The sequence below is a fragment of the Pan troglodytes genome, chromosome 12, assembly GCF_028858775.2.
Source record: "Pan troglodytes isolate AG18354 chromosome 12, NHGRI_mPanTro3-v2.0_pri, whole genome shotgun sequence".
Classification (NCBI taxonomy): Eukaryota; Metazoa; Chordata; class Mammalia; order Primates; family Hominidae; genus Pan; species Pan troglodytes.
In genome coordinates this window covers 53,022,987-53,047,116 of record NC_072410.2, presented here as the reverse complement: position 1 = coordinate 53,047,116, position 24,130 = coordinate 53,022,987, and the positions used below count along the sequence as shown (strand labels likewise).

Here is a 24,130-nt window from a genome sequence, read left to right as displayed (position 1 = left end):
CCTGTGTCCATGTGTTCTCATTGTTCGATTCCCACCTATGAGTGAGAACATGTGGTGTTTGTTTTTTTGTCCTTGCGATAGTTTGCTGAGAATGATGGTTTCCAGCTTCATAACAATACATTTCTATGGTTTATAAAATACCCAGTCTATGGCAGCTCAGATGGACTAAGACACCAGTCATTCTGGGTAAACTTTGTTGTAAGATGAATTTATTTATTTATTGTTAAATTTTAAATATTTTCAGAGAGGGGTCTTGCTATGTTGCCCAGGCTGGTCTCAAACTGCTGGGTTCAAGTGATCCACCTGCCTTGGCCTCCCAAAGTGCTGGGATTACAGGCATGAGCCACCATGCCCAGGCTGTTATAAGATAAATTTAACCAGCCTAGGCAACATGGCGAAACCTCGTCTCTACAAAAAGTACAAAAATTAGCCGGCATGGTGGTGCATGCCTGCAGCCCCAGCTACTCAGGAGGCTGAGAGGTGGGAGTATCACTTGAGCCCAAGAGGTCGAGGTTGCAGAAAGCCATGATTGCGCCACTGCACTCCAGCTTGGGTGACAGAGCAAGACTCTGTCTCAAAAAAGAAAAAAAAAAGTACACATTAAATTCCAGGAACATATTTAATGCAGAAATCCAGGCACATTCAAGCTATTTCCATATATAGTACTCACACCATAAACAGCATCCATTCTCCTCACGCTGAGAATCAAGGCAGATTTGCAGCTGCATTGCAGACGAGTATAACCTTTGACTTTGTCCTGGGGTTCATACCAGTATTCATTTGGTGCTGAGGCAGCACTCAGCACCCGTGCTGATTTCCCTCAAAAATGAAAAACAAACTCAGGTGGAAAATCTGGGCATGCAATGTCATTTGCTATTTTTGGAGATGAGGGAGAAAAAATAAGTTGTGGAAAGTGTTGTAATAAGCAGCATAGAACAGCAGCCCATGAGTGTGAAATAAAACAACACCCGCATGCTCTTCTTGACAGTGATTGAATGGAAGCAACGAAGTGGAGGAGAAACCAGGCTGGGGAGAGCTGGCATCCCCTTGGGAGAAGCCTTTCCAACAATGGACTGAAAGCGTGAGTTACCTTACCCTGTAAGATTAATCTCCAACCAAACAGCAATCTTAGCTCTGAGATACAGGCATACCTCAGAGGTTATGTGGGTTTCAATCCCAACCACTGCAATAAAGCAAATATTTGGAATAAGCGAGTCACACAGATTTTTTGGTTCCCAGTGCATAGAAAGGTTATGTTTACACTATACTGCAGTCTATGAAGTGTGCAATAGCATTATGTCTAAAAAAAAGTACATACCTTAATTTAAAAATACTTTTTTGCTAAAAAAAAATGTTAACAGTCATCTGAGCCTTTAGTGAGTTGAAATCTTTTTGCTAGTGGAGGATCTCATCTCAACACTGGTGACTGCTGGCTGATCAGGGTGGTGGCTGCTGAAGGTTGGGTGGCTGTGGCAATTTCTTAAAATAATACAATGAAATTTGCCGCATTTATTGACTCTTCCTCTCACAAAAGATTTCTCTGTATTGTGAGATGCTGTTTGATAGCATTTTGCCCACAGGAGAACTCCTTTCAAAATTGGATTCAATCCTCTCAAACCCTTAGTTGATGCTTTATCAACTAAGTTTATGGAACATTCTCAATCGTTTCTTGTCATTTCAACACTGCTCACAGCACCTTCACCAGAAGCAGCTTCCATCTCAAGAAATCACTTTCTTTGCTCATCCACAGAAAGCAATTCCTCATCTGTTCAAGTTTAATCATGAGATTGCAGCAATTCAGCCACATCTCCAGGTACCACTTCTAATTCCAGTTCTCTTGCTATTTTCACCACATCTGCAGTGACTTCCTCCATTGAAGTCTCAAACCCCACAGTCATCCACGAGAGTTAAAATCAGCTTCCTCCAAACTCTGTTAATGTTGATAGTTTGCCCTTCTCTCATGAATCATGAGTATTTATAATAACATCTAAAATGGTGAATCCTTTCCAGAAGGTTTTCAATTTACTTTGCCCAGATCCATCAGAGGAATCACTATCTATGGCAGCTATAGCCTTACAAATGTATTTCTTAAATAACAAGACTTGAAAGTCAAAAATCACTCCTTGATCCATGGGCTACAGAATGGATGTTGTGTTAGCAGGCATGAAAACAACATTCAGCTCCTTGTACATCTCCATCAGAGTTCTTGGGTGACTAGGTGCATTGTCAAGAAGCAGTAATATATTAAAAAGGAATCTTTTTTATTTTTTGAGCAGTAAGTCTCAACAGTGGGCTTAAATTATTCAGTAAACTGTGCTATAAACAGATGTGCTGTCATCCAGGCTTTGTTGCTCCATTTATACAGCACTGGCAGAGTAGATTTAGCATAATACTTAAGGGCCCTAGGATTTCCAGAATGGTAAATGAGCACCATGTTCAACTTAAAGTCACCAGCTGCATTAGTCCCTAACAAGAGAGTCGCCTGTCCTTTGAAGCTTTGAAGCTAGGCATTGACTTCTCTCTAGCTACGAAAGTCCTAGATGGCATCTTCTTCTAGCAGAAGGCTGTTTCATCTCCATCGAAAATCTATTGTTCAGTGTAGCCACCTTCATCTATGATCTTAGCTAGATCTTCTGGATAACTTGCTGCAGCTTCTCCATCAGCACTTGCCTCTTCACCTTGCACTTTTATGTTATAGAGATGGCTTCTTGCCTTAAATCTCATGAAGCAACCTCTGCTAGCCTCAGACTTTTGTTCTGCAGCTTCCTTACATCTCCCAGCCTTCACAGGATTGAAAAGAGTTAGTGCCTTGTTCTAGGCTAGGCTTTGGATGAAGGGAATGTTGTTGCTGGTTTGATCTTCTATCCAGCTCACTGAAACTTTCTCCGTATCAATGCTGTTTTGCTTTCTTATCATACTTGTGTTCACTGGAGTAGCACTTTTAATTTCCTTCAAGAATTTTTCCTTTGCATTCACAACTTGGAGATCTGTTTGGCACAAGAAGCCTAGCTTTTGGCCTGTCTCAGCTTTTGACACACCTTCCTTACTAAGCTTAATCATTTCTAGCTTCAGATTCAAAAATGAGAGATGCACATGATTCTTCCTTTCACTTGAACACTGAGAGGCCATCGTACGGTTGTTAATTGGCCTAATGTCAATATTGTTGTGTCTGAGCAGTGGAGCAGTCAGTATATAACATTTATTAATTAAGCTTGCTATATTCTATATGGGCACAGTTTATGGTGCCCTAAACATTAACAATGGTAACATCAAAGATACCTGGGGCCAGGTGTGGTGGCTCAGGGGCTGGGCAAGGTGGTTCATTCCTATAACCCGAGCACTTTGAAAGGCTGAGATGGGAGGATCTCTTAAGCCCAGGAGTTTGAGGCTAGCCTGGGCAACACAGTGAGACCCTATCTCAAAAAAAAAAAAAAAAAAAAAAAAAAAAAAAAGAATACTATAGATTGAGTGGTTTAAAAACAACAGAAATTTATTTCTTACAGATCTGGAGGCTGAGAAGTCCAGGATCAAGGCACTGGCAGATTCAGAGTCTGATGTGGCCTGCTTTCTGGTTCATAGTTGTTATCACCTTGCTCTGTCCTCACATGACTGAAGGAGCAAGGAAGCTCTTCTGAGTCTCTCTTATATGAGCACTAATCTCATTCATGAGGGCTCTGCTCATTCATGAATTCCCTCCCAAAGTTTCCGCCTCCTAATACCATCACCTTGAGGATTGGGATTTTAACTTATGAATTTTGCGGGGCACAAACATTCAGTCTATAGCAGATGGAAGATGAAGCCCAGCTTTCTAGGAAGCCCCCACATGCAGAAATTTATGGAGCTAAAAAACTGCCCTTCAACTCCCTCCATTTCCTTGGCTGGCCTCTTCCCCCGACATCTCCCTGTTGTTTCTCCACAGGGAGCTTTGATTCATTGAGAAGGCCAGAACAGAGTGGGGACAGCCATCAGGTGCAGATAGTGGGAGCCTAGGGCGGCAGAGAAGGATGACCAGAGGGCCTGGGGGCAGGAGTGTCACCTATGGAAGGAATGGATCCTGGGGACAAGCTGCGTTGTCGGCTCTGACTAGGTGGGGCAGGGCGGGACTGTGCGATGGGAAAGTGTGAACTGTTACTGTCTCCATTATGCAGATGAAGGAACTGAGACTCGATCATGAGGGGAATTCAATTCTGGTCCTTGTCACTCTGAGGCTCGTGTCCTTTCTGCGCTACCAAGCTTTGTCTCTGCTTCTCAAGATGGTGATACAACTAATTCATAAAGCTCTGCAAGAGGGTGGTGGTTTTGAGTTGTAATTTCAATGAAAGGGGAGAATAAGTAGAAAGAAACTAGGTTTATTTTTATGCTTTGGAATATTGATTGAAAGAATCAAAAGGAAATAAGAGGATAAGGCAGGAAAAGTGGAACAAGAGCTAAACAACAAAGCCTGGAAAATAGACTATACTAATATCTTAAAAAGCTGATGGATTGAAGGAAAGATTCGGGTGAGGGGGGACAACTGAAGATATGAATCATGGGTAAAGAGGAGGATGTGATGGTCTTTGCCAAGCACCAGCACTGGCAGTGGGAGTGTGTGGGGTGGGGTCTAGCGCTCATGTTCATGACATAGAGGAGGACCTGGGCCTAGAGCCACTCAGTAAACTGGTGGCAGAGCCAGGTTAAACTTTGGTCTCCTGGCCCCACCTTCCAGGGCTCTTTTCTCTATTTTGTGCACTCAGAGAAGGGAGTTAAAAGATCAAAGATGTGGAAAGCACATGTGAAAAGTTAGAGGACACCCACATAGTAAGAAACTTAGGGCCAGGTGTGGTGGCTCATGTCTGTAATCCCAGCACTTTGGAGACTGAGGTGGGAGGATCACTTGAGCCCAGGAGTTCAAGACCAGCTCTGGCTACATAGTGAGACCTCATTCTATGAGAAAATGAGAAATAAATAAGCCAGGCATGGTGGTGTGAACCCGTAGTCTCAGCTACTCAGGAGACTGAGGAGGGAGGTTTCCTTGAGCCCAGGCTGCAGTGAGCTATGATCATGCCACTGTGTTTCAGCCTAGATGACAGTGAGACCCTGTCCCAAAAAACAAAACAAAACAAAACAAAAAACAAGAAACAAACAACAACAACAAAAAAAACAAATTTAGGCTTACCACTTGAGGTGGACTTGATACTCCTAAAACCTGAGGGGTAATAAAGAGATGCAGGTTGAGGTGCCAGGAACAAAGAATCCAAGACTGCAGCTTTGAGGCTTTCAAGGGAAGAGGGTCCATCATAACCAAGAAAAAATTTTCAGCACATGCTGTGCAGGTACCAGATGCAAGGAGTACTATAAAAAGTCTGAAGATGGCGACCTCCAGGGAATTTAGTCGCCCCAGCAGGAAGGCAGCCATTCCAAAGACGTCCCAATGCAGTGTATAAAAGCCACAGGGAGTTAAGTTAGTCAGGAAAGTGAGCACCCAGAGAGAATGGAAGAAGAGAGGGAAAAACCGAAGAAATGTGTAGAAAGACAAAAATAAGGTTTAACATTATGATTTTAGACAAAGCAGCATGAGGAAATGTAAATTTTTTTAAAGAAAGTGGTTAGATAAAACATCCAAATGGAAACACATCTTGTAAACCGACGAAGCTCACAGACTGAATACAAAACATCACATTTTTATTTTAAACTTAAAAAATTAAAAATGTCAGATGTGGTGAAGCATGCTTATAGTCCCAGCTGTCCAGGAGGCTGAGGCGGGAGGATCTCTTGAGCCCAGGAGTTGGAGGCTACAGTGAGCTATGGCACCACTGCACTCCAGCTTGGGTGACACATCAAGGCTGTCTCTAAATAAATAAATACAAATAATTACATTCAAATAAAGTAAAAAGTCCAAGCACTACAAAAAGGTTTAAAAAGTCTTACTATCACTGCCACCATCCGTACTCTTCTCACTATTAACAATGTATTCGTGACTGCAGAAAAGTATGTTACAATTATATAGAAATGACTCATAATTTATCACATACATACACAACACACACACTTTTAGAAATGCATACACATGGGTCGTACAGTACACATTCTGTGGCATGCTATTGCCTTGATTGCATAGTCATATATCTCAGAGCTCAAACCACCTTTTCAAAATCTCTACAGAGTAGCGTGCTATATGGTATTACATAATTATTTAGTGAATTCACCATTGTTGGGCATTTAAGCTGTTTGAAGATTTTGCTGTTACAGCTATAGAAATGAACATACTTGGCATATTTTTTTGTGTGTAACCTAAGGTAAATGTTTGGCAGTGGAATCACTTGGTCAAGGGGTATGTATGTATTTCTTTCTTTCTTTTCTGATTTTGAGACAGAGTCCCACTCTGTCACCCAGGCTGGAGTGCAGTGGTGTAATCTCAGCTCACTACAACCTCCGCCTCCCAGGTTCAAGAAATTCTCCTGCCTCAGCCTCCTGAGTAGCTGGGATTACAGGCACCCACCACCACATCTGGCTAATTTTTTTGTATTTTTAGTGGAGACGGGGTTTCACCATGTTGGCCAGGCTGGTCTCAAACTCCTGACCTCAAGTGATCTGCCCAACTCAGCCTCCCAAATTGCGGGGATTACAGGAGTGAGCCACTGTGCCTGGCTTAATTTTTTTTTTAACTGTGGCAAAAGACACCTAAAAATTACTATCTTAATCATTTTTTCAGTGTACAGGTGAGTGGTTTTAAGTACATTCATATTGTTGTGCAACCCTCACCACCAGCCATCTCCAGAACTCTTTTCCTCATCTCGGACTGAAACTCTATACCCATTCAACATGAACTCCCCATTCTCTCCACTGCCCTCCATGTCCCTCCCGCTAGCAAACACCATTCTATTTTCTATCTGTATGATTTTGACTACTCTGGCTACCTTGTAAAAGCGGAATCATTTGTCTTTTTGTGACTGGCTTATTTCACTTAGCGTAATGTCCTCAAGGTTCATTCATGTTACAGCATGTATCAGAAATTCCTTCCTTTTAAGGCTGAATAGTATTATATTCACTGTATGGAGGTATGTATTTTAAATTTGCAGACAGATATGCTGAAATTGTCCTTCTAAAAGGTGATACCTTCATTCCCACCACAGCAAGTAGGTCCAGCCACATTTCCCCCACCCTCACCAATCCTGCTTACTATCCAGCCTCTTCATGCTGCCAGTTTACTCCATGGAAGAGGAATCTGGTTATTGTTTTCCTTTGCATGCATGAGTAAGGCTGGTCACCGTTTTACAGATTTATTGGCGACTTTTTTTTTATTGTTGCATCTGTTGATATCTTTACCCATTGTTTTCTCTTGGGCTTTCTTTTTCTTAGTAATTTGTATGCGTTCTTAATAAATTAAGAAATTAGCCCTTTTAATATCTTATGTTGCAAATACCTGTTCCCAGCTTATTTATCTTTTTACTTTGTACACAGATCTTCTTGCTGTTTACTTTTTATTTTATTTATATATATTTTTGAGACAGGGTATCACTCTGTCACCCAGGCTGGAATGCAGTGGCGCGATCTCAGCTCACTACAACCTCCACCTCCTGGGTTCAAGCAATTCTCCTGCCTCAGCCTCCTGAGCAGCTGTGATTACAGGTGTGCGCCACCACCCATGGCTCATTTTTTTATGTTTTTAGTAGAGATAGGTTTTGCCATGTTGGCCAGGCTGGTGTTGAACTCCTGACCTCAAATGATCCGCCTGCCTCAGCCTTCCAAACTGCTGGGATTACAGGTGTGAGCCACTGCACCTGGCCTATTTTTTACTTTTTATTATGAAAAAATCCAAAATATATAAATCAAATATATTTAAAAAGTAGAGAAAAGAGTACTCTGTGTACCTATTACCAAGTTTAATCTCCACCACACCTCAAATTATTTTGAGAGCCAGGCATGGTGGCTCACACTTGTAATCCCAGCACTTGGGAGGCGGAGGTGGGTGGGTCACTTGAAGCTAGGAGTTGGAGACCAGCCTGGGCAATATAGTGAGACCTCATCTCTAAAAAAAATTAACTGAGTGTGGTGGTGTATACCTGTGGTCTCAGCTACTCGGGAGGCTGAGGAGGGAGAATCACTTGAGGCCAAGAGTTGGAGGTTAAGTGAGCTATGATTGTACCACTGTACTCCAGCCTGGGTGACAGAGTGAGACCCCGTCTCTTAATAAAAAATTATTTTGAAGCAGATCCCAGACATCATCATTTCATCCACAGGTGTTTTCAACGTGTATCTCTAAAGACAAAATTTTTTTAAAACGTAACTATAAAACTATAATCATATGTATGTGGTTTTAAAATATAAAACTGTTCATTTCTAAGCAAACATCAGTCATTTTCTATATGATTTCTGGGTTTTGTGCCATGTTTGCAAAGTCTTCATAACAGTATTATAAATAAATTCACCCATGTTTTCTTCTAGCATTTATTTTACTCAAAAACCATTCATTAAATTCAAAATTATTGTCCAGCGCATGCAAAGTTCTTAAGTCCTGGAAAGACACAGAGTCACAGGGTAATCAGAGCCAAGAGAGTTAATTTCCCTGCCCCCTTTCTCACCTGTAAAACATCTGCTGCCATGAAACCCCTTTTCAGACCCTGTCCTCCTTTTCCCTCTGTAGACAACCTTCCTGACCTCATGTGTGGGTCAGAACCCCCTATGGACTCTTTCGCCTCTGGCTTCCTTTTTTTTTTTCTTTTTAATAAGAGTGTTATTAAAATATAATTCACATATAAAATGTACCCTTTTAAAGTATGCAATTCAGTGATCTCAGTATATTCACAGTTGTGCAATCTTTGCCATTATCTAATTTTACATTTTTTTCATCACCCCCAAAAGAAACCTTCCACCCATTAAGTGATCACTTCCCATTTTCATGTCCCCACGAGTCCCCTGCAACCACTAATCTACTTTGTCTCTACGGATTCCCAAGACATTTCATAGACATAGAATCACAATATGTGGCCTTTTGTGTCTGACTTCTTTATTGCTAGTACTTTTAGAGTCTCATTTTAACATTTTACATCATACTCTTTCTGGAATTTACTTTGATGAAAGAAGAGGAATTATACAGCTTGACTCTTTTTTTCTCCCAGATAGTCCTGCCATAGTCTCAACACTGTTTTCTGAATAATTCATCTTTCCTCTCATGGATTAGAAATGTCACCACTATCATCTACTAAATTCTCATTTTAGTTTATTTCTGGATTTCCTATTTTATTCCATTATCTATCTAAATCTCTGCTAGAATCAAACTAGGTTATTTTTTTCACTTATTTACTTATTTTAGTGATGGAGTCTTACTACGTTGCTCAGGCTGGATTCAAGCCATCCTCCTACCTCAGCCTCCCAGGTAGCTAGGACTACAGGTGCGTGCCACCCCACCCAGCTTAAATGGTTTAATTCTTGTAACTTCAAAATGTATTTAAATATTTAATCTAACTGCCTCCCCTCCCCTAATATCTTTCTGTTGAGATTTTCTTCTTGGCTATTCTTTCTTGTTTATTTCTACAGATGAGCCCAATATTATCTTGTAAAATGTTGAAAATAAATTTTTAAATATTTTTATTGGGATCACATTGAATTGATAGATTAAATACAGCAAGAAATAATACCCCTTAATAGAGATTTTATATTTTCTTTATATGGTCCTGCCTATTTCTAGTTAAGTTTATTTTCAGATAAATTGATGATAGTGTTCCTATTTAAATGGGATCTTTTCTTTCATTATATTTTCTAACTAGCCATTTTGTACAGTAATTATACAAAAAGTAACTAACTACTTTACTAAAATTCTCTTATAATTTCTGTTAGCTTTTCTGGCAAAACAAACCACCCAATACTTAGCGTCTTAAAATAAGAAACATTATTTCTCAACTCTGTGGGTCAACTGGCAGTTCTTCTGGTCTGGGCCAACTCGGTTTATTTCTGCAGAAAACTGGCACTTTAATTGGCCTTGATAGACGAGAGTGGCTTCACTCAGATGTCTGGTAGTTGGTTCTGTGTCAGCTGGAGCAACAGGGATGAAGAGTCTGTGTGTTTCTCATCATGCTGCAGGCTAACCTAGGCTCATTCACAGAGCAGTGGTCTCAGCCTCTTAAAATGGTAAAAGAAGGCAAGTCTTAACACACAAACAGTTTTCAAGTTTCTGCTTGCATCATGTTTGCTAATGTCCCATTGTTCTAAAGAAAGTCACATGGTTGAGCTCATAGTGTGAAGAAATATACTTCATTTCTGAGAAGAGCTGCAAAAGATTGTAGCTGTTTTTGCAATCTCCCCCAGATTCCTAACATTTCTTTTTGGCCTATTTTCGTCAGGTTTCTAGTTATTATTTGATATCATTTAAATTAATAAATCCTCTTTACCTCAAGAGGTAATTTTAACTCTTAAATTATTTTCTTACTTAATCATACTGGTTAGGATTTCCAAAACATTATTAAAGTATAGTATCTTACTTTAAAATGTTACTGATGGGCCTGTAATTCCAGGACTTTTGGAGGCTGAGGGAGGAGGATCACTGGAGGCCAGGAATTTGAGACCAGCCTGGGTGACCTAGAGAGACTGCCCACTACTTCTACAAAAATAAAAAATTAGCCAAGCGTGGTGGTATGCAACTGTAGTCCCAGCTACTTGAGAGGCTGAGGTGGGAGGATCACTGAAGCCTGAGAAGTCTGGGCTTCAGTGAGCCAAGATCATGCCTCTGCACTCCAGCCTGGGTGACAGAGTGAGATGCTGTCTCAAAAAAAGAAAGAAAAAAAAAAGTTACTAATGGTTATCTAATGGGTCGTGGGATTATAGGGCTTCCTTTTTATTATTTTGCCTCTTGTTAGTCTCTACTTTTTCTACAATGAATATGTGTTGCTTATATAATCAAATCATTCGTTTGTTGGCACACCATCACTTTGGGATGGCTCAGAGCGTCCCAGTTCACCCTAAAGTGTAAGCTACAGTAACCATCCTGGTTGTAACCAGAATCTTTGTTCTACAATTTGGAATTGGAGTCTCCTTATAATCTAAAGATTTTGTAGTTGTTAACATATTAACACTTTCAATTTTATAATGTATTCTTACATGTCTTTTAAGCACATACTTTTGGCTGGGAGCGGTGGCTCATGACTGTAATCCCAGCACTTTGGGAGGCCAAGGCGGGTGGATCACTTGAGGTCAGGAGTTCGAGACCAGCCCGGCCAACATGATGAGACCCTGTTTCTATTAAAAATACAAAAATTAGCTAGGCCTGGTGCTGGGCACCTGTAGTCCCAGCTACTTGGGAGGCTGAGGCAGGACAATCGCTTGAATCCAGGAGGTGGAGGTTGCAGTGAGCCAAGATCATGCCATTGGACTCCAGCCTAGGTAACAGAGAGCAAGACTTTGTCTCAAAAAACAAAACAAAACAAAGCACATACTTCCTCAAAGTGCTATAAGGTATATGTTAATTTTTTTAATTAAAATTTTTTATTAAAAAATATATACATCTGTGTAGTGTGAGAACAAAAAAAGAAAAAGCATGATATCTTCTTTCTTACTTTAATGGAAATTAAAGTATGATGCTGAATTTTTATAATGGCAAAAATAATCTAGCTATTTCTAAGATACTAAGACTCTGGTTTTTGTTTTGATTTTGGTTTGTTTGTTAAATCAGGAATGAATGTTCAATTTTGCTAAATGGCATTTCAGTATCTAGTGTGATGATTATACTTTTTCCTTTGATCTGTTAATATAGTAGCACATTGGTACAATTCCCTTTTTTTTTTTTTTTTTTTTTGAGGAATCTCACTCTGTCACCCAGGCTGGGGTACAGTGGTTCGATCTCGGCTCACTGCAACCTCTGCCTCCCGGGTTCAAGCGATTCTCCTGCCTCAGCCTCCCGAGTAGCTGGCATCACAGGTGCCCACCACCATGCCTGGCTAATTTTTGTATTTTTAGTAGAGACGGGGTTTCACCAGTTTGGCCAGGCTGGTCTCGAACTCCTGACTTCAGGTGATCCACCTGCCTCAGCCTCCCAAAGTGCTGGGATTACAGGCATGAGCCACCACGCCCAGTCGGTACAATTCCTAATAATGGGCCATGCCTGCATTTCTGGAACCTCACTGGGTTAAGGAGTTTTTTTGTTATTGCTGGTATAGAACAATTATGTCTCCATACATCTGCCTATTCTGGACATTTCATAGAAATGGAATCATACTATACGTGACCTTTTGTGTCTAGCTTCTTTCACTTAGTGTGTTTTCAAGGTTCCTCTATGCTATATCATGTATGAGTACATCATTCCTTGTTATGGCCGAATAATTTCTCATTGTATGGATAGACCACATAGAAATGCTTTTATGTCATCTACCAAGTTAATGTTCGTATCATCTTCCTCCTTTATTTCACATCTCTAGTGGATTACATTGTAGATATTCTGGTGTTGGAAAACCCTTTCATTCCTGAAATACACTTGACTTGGTTGTGATTATTATTCATTTAATAAATTGCTAGATTCGATTTGCTAGTATTGTATGTAGAATACTGGTATCTTTCTATAAGTGAGCTTAGCCTATATTTTATATTTCTTTTGCTCTCCTCATTTAGCTCTGGTATAGGGTTATGCTAGCACAGTAATATTTGTATAAGATAGGAAATATTTCTTCCTTAAATGTCTGATAGACCCTAGCCATAGAGTCATAGGATCTGTTCCCTTTTGGAAAGTAGGTCTCGGCTAGCATTTCAGTTTCTTCTATAGTTATTGGTTTATCCAATCTTTCTACTTCTTCCTGGGTCAGTCTAACGTGCAAGCAGTAATGTGTACAAAACAGCTTGATGAGATATCACAAAACAACACCCAGGTCAAGAAATACAAAATTGCCAATATTCCAGGAATCCCACTGGTGATTCCTCCCAATTACTGCTTATTTTCTTTCCAAAGTAATTATTACCTTAATTTCAATGATAATTATTTCCTTGCTTTTCTTTATAGTTTTATCTCATAACCATGGAACCCCAAACACGATAGTTGTTCTTCGCATGTATTTAAATTTTTAAAAATTTAATTTTAGTTTTTGTAGGTACATAGTAGGTGTATTTATTTATGGGGTACATGAGATGTTTTGATACAGGCATGCTACGCATAACAATCGCATCGTATAAAATGGGGTATCCATCCCCTCAAACATTTATCCTTTGTGTTACAGACAACCCAATTATACTCTTTTAGTTATTTTAAAATGTACAATTAAATTATTATTGACTATAATCACTCTGTCAAGCTATCAAATACTAGGTCTTATTCATTCTATTTTTTTGTACCCATTAACCATCCCCACTACCCACAGCCACCTCCACTACCCTTCCCAGCCTCTGGTAACCATCCTCCTACTCTCTATCACTGTATTTAAATTTTATGTAAATGAAGTTACACAATATTTATTCTTATGGACCGGTTTGTTCCACTCAGCAACATGGTTTTCTCCTGCCATTTCCTGTTTTCAGTATTTTGCAGCAGAGTGCCCAACATAGAACATAATCGCAAATATTCCACTGCAGAAAAGAGATGCTAGTGTTTAAGCACAAACGGGAGACATGATTATTTTGCTTTAAATAAATACTTAAACACAGCTCGGGTCCTACAAGTATCTGGACTCTAGGTCTGAGTAGTGGAGCTGACTCCCACTTGGGCCCACAATGATGTCATGATTCCCTCCTTCCTCTCAGTGATCAATACGTGGCATCGAGTGCCAATGGTCAAACATGATCGCAATGAGCTCCTTTTCTAGAGCCTTCCGCAACTCTCTACGGACACGACTAGCCAGGATAAAGACCATTAGAATTGTTCGGTCAGTGGCCCGTAACAGTTAAGTATTTTAAGCCTGTCCATGGCGAAACCCTGTCTCTACAAAAAATACAAAAATTAGCCAGGCTGGTGGCACCCGCCTGTGATCCCGGCTACTCGGGAGGCTGAGGTGGGAGGATCACTTGAGCCTGGGAGAAGAAAGAAAGAGAGAGAGAAAGAGAGAAGTATTCTTCATGGGTCTCTTGGTTTTTTTTTTATTGGGGAGACAGATGCATTTAGGTGATTTTCTTCAGCTCATCCTGCAGGACCAGCAGGTCCCTGTTTCTGAGGACCACATGCCTTTGAAGAAAGCTTTGCCCCTTTCCTCTCTGAAGATGGTCCTCCAACAATCGAGGGTGCCTGTGTACTCAAGGTCAGCTTCTTTGCCTGGACTGCATCTGCATCCCATCCACCTAGGCAGGCAGATCATTTGAGGCCAGGAGTTCGAAACCAGCCTGGTCAATATGGTGAAACCCTGTCTCTACTAAAAATACAAAAATCAGCCAAGAAGGGTCACACATGCCTGTAATCCCAGCTACCAAACTTAAAAAAAAAAACCTCTACTATATCTTCTGAATAATAATTTGAATATTATTTCTTTGTCTCTTAGGTCACTCATCAGCAAACATATATAGTGTGTCTGCCTTAGGTAAAGTAACTGACCAGGTTCAAAGATGCCTCTGATATGAACCAAATCACTGACCCTCGCAAAACATGTTGCTTTAAGAAATTGCCTTTGTATGAGAGTAATCCCTATAGGAGCATCTTAAGTTCCTTAAATTTTTTCCTCTCAATAAACCCAGTAGTAATTGTACCCTCCTGACAGTCTTCAGAGGGCAACAGAAATTACTTTAGAGTTAGAAATTAAAATGAGTAAAGGATACAAATTATTTACAGGGTAAGACTTTATGTGCAAAATACATCTATGAAGTTTACTTCGTCAAAGTCTGACCTGTTTGCTTAGCCTCTCTATTCTTCCCTCCATTTCCTCTTTCCATTTCCACCTTTCTTCTTAGTGCCAATATTTTCCTCAAACAAAGGCTTTTCTCATTAACTGCCTGCATTGCTTTGCCTCCAGCCCTCTGAGTCTGTGTTCTCTTTGGTCATTGTTTTCCATCAGCAGAAGCACAGACACGCTCTCTTCTAAGTATTCAAGGCATGCCTGACTTCCCGAGATGATCTTCCCAAGTCACTGAACGTAACATCAAGAACTTTTGCATATTTTAGAGTACATACACGGGAAGCCGCATCCCAGAAATCTACATGGCAACCTCGCTACGTAACTCTTAACTCTGAAACCCATTTCAGAAACACTGCCTGGAGTTCAAGGGCAGAGCTGGAATTATAGTTCAAAGCTTTGGGGTGGTCTGTTATGCAATTAACCAACTCACTTTGTTATTAATAGTATCATGAATCATGATGCAAGCCAGGTGTGCTTGTAAGGGAAGCACCAAGCGCTGCTTCAACCATTTAATTATTTATGACACTTTCCCCCTTTTTAACTAAAGCATGCTTGCTGTATAAATTTTGACAAACAATAGGTAATTTAAACACCAGCCATAATCTTACCACATAGATGGTATCACTTATTATGGCGGCATGCACTTCCAGGCTTTTTTTTTTTTTTTTTTTTTTTTTTGAGACAGAGTTTTGCTCTTGTTGCCCAGGCTGGAGTGCAATGGCGTGAACTCAGCTCACTGCAACCTCCACCTTCCAGGTTCAAGCGATTCTCCCGCCTCAGCCTCCCGAGTAGCTGGGATTACAGGCATGTGCCACCATGCCCGGCTAATTTTGTATTTTTAGTAGAGACAGGGTTTCACCATATTGGCCAGGCTGGTCTCGAACTCCTGACCTTGTGATCTGCCCACTTCGGCCTCCCAAAGTACTGGGATTACAGGCGTGAGCCACCATGCCCGGCCCACTTCCAGGCTTTTTAAATGCATTGCTGATATTATATGTAATTTTACTTTCTGCTTAAAATTATATTAAAAGTAGATTTCCATGTCTGTAAATTTTTTATATCATTAAATGGCTGTAAAATATCACCTTGAATCATAAAGAAATGAAGTTTTCCTTTTATTAGATTGTAACTTGTTTCCAATTTCATCACAATTGTAAGTAACATTGATATGGAAATCCTTATGCATGATTCTTTGTCTGTATTTCAGATTATTTCCATAGGCAAAATATATATCTGATACAGGTCTTGCATCCAGAATATATAAATAACTCTTACAAATCAATTATAAAAAGACAAATGAGTCAATTTTTCAATGGGTAAAAAAAAGTGAACAGATAATTTACCAAAGAAGATCTACTTAAGGCAAATAACCCCATGAAAATATACTCCACATTAGTCACCTGAGAAATACAAAGTAAAAGGACAATGAGGTAATACTACAAACACTACAGGCTAACATTTTTAAACTGACAATACAAAGTGTTAGCAATGATATGGAGCAACTGGAATTCTCATACATTGCTGGTGGAAATGAAAATGATACAGCCCCTTTGGAAAACAGTTTATCCAGTGTTTTATAAAGTTAAACTACACTTACTATACAACCCGGCAACTCTCCTCCTAGAAATAAAATACAATTCTACTCCTCAGAGAAGTGAAAATACATCCACACAAAAACCTGTATATGAATATTCAGAGCACTTAATTAATAATAGCCCAAACTGGCCAGGCGTGGTTGCTCACACCTGTAATCCCAGCACTTTGGGAGGCTGGGACGGGTGGATCACTTGAGATCAGGAGTTTGAGACCAGCCTGGTCAACATGGTGAAACTCTGTCTCTATTAAAAATACAAAAATGAGCTGGGCATAGTGACACACACCTGTAATTCCAGCTACTTGGGAGGCTGAGGCAGGAGAACCGCTTGAACCCAGGAGGCAGAGGTTGCAGTGAGCCGAGAAACAACCCAAATGTCCATCTACTGGTGAATGGATAAACAAACAATTGTGATGTATCTATTTAATGCAATATTTCTCAGCAGTAAAAATGAATAAGCTACCGATACATGTAACAGCATAGATAAATCTCAAAAGCAGTGTGCTAAGGACAGAAACCAGTGGGTACACTGTATAAATCCATTTATATGATATTTTAGAAAAGGCAAAACTATAGTGATATTTGTAGTTTCCTGGGCTTGGGAGTGGAGGTAAGAACTTTTTGGAATGAAGGAAATGTTCTACACCTTGATCGTGGTGGTGGTTGTATGACTGTATACATTTGTCAAGAAGAATTAAACTGAACACTTAAAATGAGTGAGTTTGTAGTATGTACATTGTACCTCAATAAAGCCAATTAAGAAAATAAGAAATGGTTCTGATATATGGTTTTTTGGGTTTTGTTTGTTTGGGCAGCTGACCTAAAATAGAACCTGAAAACAGATTGGGGAATTCAGAAAGAGAAATAGGACTTGAAGGGTGTGGGGGATGGTGTCAGGACAATGATTTCTGGTTTTGGAAGTGTTAAGGAGGTTGAGTTAATGAGGGCACAGGGAGAGAAAAGAGACATAGAGAAATATGGGGCATGAGGCGGGGGTCTCTACTGCAGCAAAAAGGAAAAAGGAGAGCAAGAAATTGAGAAAACAGTTTTTATACATAGGATTTTTGTATGTGTTGCCTATTTTGTCTCAATTTATTTTTATTTTTTTCTCTTCATTCTCTTGGTCTCTCCTTTTCCTGGGGGGTCTTAGACACCATGTGTAACTATTGCGTGCTTCCAAAGTTTTCCACTAAACAGACCACACACATACATACAGACACACCACACACAACCAAATGTTCCCCAACCCCACCCCACCACCACCACCACACACACACAAACACATACCCCTCACACTAAAATAAAACAACCAAAGGAGAAAATTGGAGGGTGGAAGCAAACCAAGAGACAGGAAGGTAAAATCTGGCCCCTGCCTTAAAGCGCATTAGTTAGGAGAGTTCACTCTTGGTCCTTTACATTCCGTGGGGAGAAGCAGTAGAAAATTACCGGGTTATTCACTCCGAGTCTAAGCAGCTGAATAGGAAAATAGCTTTAATAGCCCTATTAGGACCTGGGCCAAGGACTTTTCCTTTGGGTTTGTTGTGAATGATTAAAGGTTAACGGTGGCATTTTTCTTTCAGCCTAGGGGAGGCAACCATCTCAGTAATGATCCTAATTGGATCCAACTGGGGAACTCCAGAAAGTTTCAGTAACAAATTTGCAATGGTTCTGGGCCTTTTAATATGGATTCACAAAAGATAATGAGGTTATCCTGTCATTTCTACCCTATGGATGAGGAAAGTGACATTCAGACAGGCCATGGGATCTACCCACTCCCTCATAAAGATCCGGAGGACCAACATTAGCAACAGGACCTCCCGTTTGGCATTTTGTTTTCAGATGTGCCTAGAAGAAGGAGATAACAGCTTCTTGGACTGTTGAAGCCTGGGTTCTGCTTGAGTTGTCAAGATATCACCTAAATCCTATCCACATTTTGTGCACCAGGTTTGTGGACGCCTACCACCATTCATTCATTGCAGTGGCTCAGAGAAGATGAAAACAGGACTCTTTGGGGCCAATGAAGATCCCCAGCAGAGCTCAGATGACCAGAGTCGACTGGCTTCTACCCTAAATACATACAACGATACTTCCCACTCTGACCTTGCTCACTTTATACAACACCACACAACTAGAGAGTGGCAGAGCTGCTGTGGGAACCCAAATGCCATCTGACTCCAAAGCCTTACTCTCAACCACCACCCTGCTGCCTCCTATTCTTTCCTGAAATCTTCAGTATAGTCATTATTATGAAGTAAAAGAAAATGAAAGGATGGAAGGAAGGTAGAGGGAGCCCCTCTATCTCCATTCTTTGTTTCCATGAAGAACCTCTACTCCATTTTCAGGGGAGTGCTATTGGTGTAACACACTTTCTGGCCCTCTCCCTCCCATTCTTGTCACTCATTCTCCCCAAGGAAGAAGCGATATGTGGATGATAAGATTGGAAGAAGCCACTCTTATGTTCGGTGGTGTGCTGGTAAATGTTTAGCAGCTGGCTCTGGGGCAGAGAGAAAGCCCTGAATTGTAGTATGTGCCAATCTCCATGGTGTAAAAACACTTCTACCATAGCTGCTTCCAAGGATGTAAATTGTACACCTCAATAAAGCCAATTTAAAAAGTAAAGTCAATCAGTTTGTAAAACTCTTGAGACTTTAACATTCAGTCCAGCAAGCTGTTACCTGCCGGATCCAGCAACACACAACCCGTAACATAACGAGTTGGGTCTCAGCTCCCCGCTCTTCACAGACTCCAGAGTTCTCTCCCCTTTGCGGGGTTCCTCATCCATCCTTCCATTGCTTCTGCTGCTGCCCTGAAGGCATCACCGCTCTCCCGTCTCCTCTTGGGGCACCTAACTCTCTTAACAGTTTAGGACTTTGAGGAGTTTTGCCTTTCACAAAAAGAAAGAAAGAACGGGGGGAAAAAAGGTTATGCCTCAGCAGCTTTCGCTGTCTACCCTGCAGCACAAATTCCACTTGATGGAGGAACACAAAGGTCGGACTCCCTGCCGTGAAGAGGAGAAAGGGAAATTCGAATACGGAAGGAGCTCTACTCTCCCTTGCTCTGTCCTCCGCAAGAGAATGGGGCAGAACATTCTTTAGTCTACATCTCTGTCCCACATGAGTTGCCAAAGACCACAGTGCCTGGTGGGTGACATCTCTCCAGGCTTTTGAAGACATCTGAGCCTGGATTTTGAGCACATTTCTGACCTCCCTACTGGGAGGCTCTTCTCCTTCAAGGTCTGCCTTCTGACAAGCCCTAGCTCTTTCCCACCTCCAGTGGCTGGGTGGGCCGGGGGGTGGGGTAAGGGTGGAGATGTGGGCACATTCTGGGAGCCCCACCAGAACCCCATGGAGTGGAGAAGTGACCTTCTCCAAAGGAGGGGAGCGTACAGTTTCCAGAAGGGAGGAAGGATGCGGTGAGAACCAAACGCATCCATGCAGGATTTCAAATATAAACGACTCTATAGAATACAAGCACCTACTCCTGGCAACCAAAGCCGGAGGAAGCCTAAGAATATATGAGACGGGGCTTCGGCGAGGGCACGTGACCAAAAACTCACATAACACTCCACCTGCCCCAGTCCAGCCAGCCTGCTGTCCACAGTGTGCCCATCAATGTATCAAACCTCAGTGCTTTATTTCCTGGGATCCTGGCCGAGCTCCCATTAACCTCCTGTGTTGTCCCCACAGCTCCTATACATGGGAGAGGGCCTGCGTTGGGCCAGATCCCAGAGCTGGGGCCTAATTTGTGATGGGATGCCCTGGGAGGCAAGTGTGCTTCAGCATGTACCCAATCAATAGCCAGACACCCAGGTCCGGAGGTGCCTGAGTCGGTCAGCAGGACGTTGGGCAGGTCTAGGTTCAGAACCTCTGCAGTTTTTCCCTTGGCTTCCCCAGGGCTTGTCCACAACGCCCCCTGCTGCCCATTCTTGGTTAACCTTGTGTCTTGTGGATCCCTCATCAGATCTGTTCATGAAGCCTAACGCAAGGTCCTCCCTCCAGGGTGACACAGTGAAGTCAAGTAACAAATGTGGAGATGCTTTGGAGAGCTTGAAACAGAAGACTACATAATGACAATGGGCCAGTATCATAAAGCCAAGATTGAAGAAGACAGAACTGAATATCTCCCTCATCTGCAAAACTTGCCTTATCTTTCAGTATCATCCTGTTTCAGTGGACAGAAATCAAGCCATCATATATTTGAGCCCTGCTCTTATAACCAAGTTAAATTTTGCCTAAAATAAGGCCCTGCCTCAAGCAAATCATGGTTTGTTTTTTATTTTATTTTATTTATTTATTTTTTGAAATGGAGTCTCACTCTGTCACCCAGGCTGGAGTGCAGTGGTGCAATCTCCTCTCACCACAACCTCCCCCTCCTGGGTTCAAGCGATTCTCACCTCAGCCTCCCAAGTAGCTGGGATTACAGGTACGCACCACCATGCCTGGCTAATTTTTGTATTTTTAGTAGAGACGGGGTTTCACCATGTTGGCCAGGCTGGTCTTGAACTCCTGGTCTCAAGTGATCCTCCCACCTCGGCCTCCCAAAGTGCTGGGATTACAGGCATAAGCCATCACGCCTGGCCAAATCATGGTTTAGAAAGGGGAGATGGTCAAATATAATTGTTATGACTGCCATAGTACCTACTATGTCCCAGATAATTTGCCTAGGTTTTTAACCCTCACAACACATCCCTAAAACATTGTACAGATGCAAATGCAGAGGCACGAAGAGGCTTAAAACATTCCTAAAGTCACATAGTTACTATAAAGCCAGTAACTGGCTCTATGTCTATCTGAGTCCAAAATCTGTTTTGTCCCCTTCTGTGCCTATGCACAGAGGGCAGTGGGAACAAAAATGGAGGTGGAGGGAGGGGTAAGGAGACATCAGTGGTCTACCCTCTTTATGTGATAACAGACTCCCTCTTTTATCTGGCAGCTGCTTCCTCAAGAGGAATACCCATTCTTTCTTCCTAGGTCAAGAAAGAGAGTCCAAGGCATGGTCAATCACAACACTGTCCCTCTAGTCATGGGCCAAGTGCTGGGCACACGTCACCAGCCAGGCTACTCTTAGCCTTTCCCATAATTTTAATAACCTGAGACTGGGAGAAAGAAGCCTCACTCTCTCCTGGAGTGATCAAACCGTATGTAAGTCTAGAGTTCTCTGTGAGTACAGTCTCCCCTAGCAAGAAAGGATGAGACCAACTCATAATAAGAAGCCAAAATACATGTACATATGAGTAAGAGAGAGAGAGAGAGCTGACAGCATTGTTTGGGTGTCTGGATCTAGCCATTCCTGTGGTGGCTCTGTCTAGTCCTTACTTAAATGAGTTAATACATCCCCTTTTAACTGAAGCTAGTTTGTGTTGGGTTTCTGTCCCTTAAAGTCAAGAGTCCTGAGAAATACAATACTGGTCAAAAAAAGTCTTCATAGAACAGGTGAACCAGGAAAAAAGGGATTCACCAGAAAGATAAGAGGAGAGGCAGAGGGTGAACGTAACAGCAGCTGCACTCGAGGAACTGCGAGCAGCTCAGGATGACTTGAGCTGAGATGTGCGGAGGGGGTTGGAGAGACGGGCGAGAGCCACATCAGGGAAGGCCTTATTTGTCAGGTTAAAATGTTTGGTCTTTATGTGAGGGCGACAGGGAGCCCCCAGAGGGTTTCAAGCAGTGGTGTGACATGCTCAAGCTCGTTTTGAGAAGATCACTCGGGAGAACGGGTCTGAGAGACAGCACAACAGGAGGGCAGCGGATTAGTTACGAGGCTGCTCCGGGAATCCAGGTGAAGAGCTCAGGATGGAAAATGACTCGACGTTTTTGACTTGGTCATTGGCCAGAGGGGAGGGCAAGAACAAAAAGAGTTGTGTTTTGTTCATGTGCAGTTTGAAGTAAGTATCATACATTTAAATGGAATTGTCCAGTAGGTTTACTAAAAGAGATGACAGAGTTGGCGATGTTTAAGTTTTTCTGAGTCATCAATTCAGCTGTTTGCTGTCTGCCTACTACTGGCCAAGCACTGTGTGGAGGAGAACACCGTCCAGCCTCTGCTCCCTGGCATCACACTGTGGCAAGACAAAACAGATGATAACCAGAGAAACCAATCAAGAAACAAGGGAAGTGCAGGGGAGACCGTAAAGCAGCATCGTGTAGCAGAGGGGCTGGGGTGGGGGCTCCATCTCTTCAGTGGTCCTGGAAGGAGGAGCTGACGCCCTGAGGGTGCAGGAGGTGGCTGAAGATGAATATTCTCCAATTCATGCCCACTGAATAGGAACATGCCCATTTAAAAGCATCCATATGCATTTTGTTTGGCTTGTTGGTTTTCTTTGCCTGCCTATGCCTTCAAAGCTGGCATTGAGGTGGCAGGATGCTTCTGTGCAGAAAACTGAGGCTGGTGCTGGAAAACTCCCACCATGGCCCCTTTGTTCTCATCCAGTGCCTTTCATCCCACGCTCCCAAAGCCCATCCTGGCGCCCACCCTTTAATTGTCAGGCCTGGCTCATCGACACAAGCAGGTGGCATTTGATCATTATTCCTGCATCATAAATGAGGGTAACAAAGGCCTCCCTCTCCAGGGTATCAGCCAATATTATTTTGTGAGTTCAAGGGATCCGACTTTGAGTTGAAGCAGAAAGGCCTGATGTCCCATCCTTTTCATTTCTGGAATTACCCGTCGCTGCATCTTTCTGTTACCGCCATTTCCTCTTTAACTCCACATATCTAACTGGAAACTTTGCTTTTCTTTGTTTCATCTTCTTTGGAATATGTTGTTCCCTGTGACCCCTCCCCACAAAGCCTTGCCTTTGCAGCAGATGCCCTGAGCCTTCCTGATGCCTGGGACCAGTACCTCATCCAGTTTGCTTGTTTCAGGCACTAACTAAACTAGAATGTGCCTGGATCCCCATGGGCCTTGGCTTTCTACCAGATGACAGACAAACTAAGAGACACAACCTATGCACTCCCTTCCCTCTAGAATGTTTCAGCAGGGGTCCTCTAAGTAAGAAAGCTGGAATTAAAAGGAATAGTTTTAATGGGGAAACCCTGGCTAGGGAGATGCTTGATACCCTAAGGCTGTATGTCTAGCTAGGTCAGGCATAGCTCAGTGTCTGCATTTCATAGCAGATGTTTAGTTTGGAAAGTCCCCTGGCTACTTGGCTTCTAGAGCCCTCTCTCACCATGGGACTTCTCTGTGGGAGGACAGAACTCATCAATCACATTCTCCAAATGTCAAGTTCCTGCTGTGTAACCCCAGGAGAACCTTGCTTCCCATCTACATAACAGAAGTGAGGACCCCAGATTTGCTAGACAAAAGCTTGAACCTGTGGGGAAAGGTCCCCCCAGCTGGTCAGAGTTCCCAAAGAAGGCTACCACTGGGAGATGGATTGCAATATAAATAAATGGCACCCCCACCCTCTGGATGTTTGTCATTTCACCCTTCCTTCTTTACCTGACAATCTCTTAAGAGATTCTTGGGGGGATGTAATACACCAGCCAGGAACTAAATTATATTCAACTTTCTCAAGTAGATTCTATTTCAGCTACGTTTGGGAAATGCTTAGCCAGAATTTGAGGTCACTGGAAGAGGTCATAGAATCACTCAGGTTCAGACTTGTGGAATTACTTACACTTTCCAGAACCTGTCATGCCTTCTTTGGTTCCAGGGCTTTATACCTGCTGCTTCTTGTGCTTTGGGGCTTCCTTCTTTCCCATCAGCCCTATCCACAGCACACACATGCATACACAAATATGCACACATGTATACACATGCATAC

At 42.1% G+C, this 24,130-nt stretch overlaps 1 protein-coding gene across 3 annotated transcripts in view; it reads left to right on the top strand.

Moving 5' to 3' along the window:
• The window catches only part of ANXA4 (annexin A4), a 182,655-nt gene that overhangs the window by 50,588 nt on the left and 107,937 nt on the right, over positions 1–24,130 (top strand). For 2 of the 3 annotated variants that reach the window (XM_016948681.4, XM_054678480.2), the window contains one exon: positions 989–1,081. The exons of the other annotated variant lie outside the window; for it this stretch is intronic. The gene's annotated coding sequence lies outside the window, so the exon portion shown is untranslated. The remainder of the gene's footprint in view (positions 1–988; positions 1,082–24,130) is intronic. 3 annotated transcript variants of the gene reach the window in all.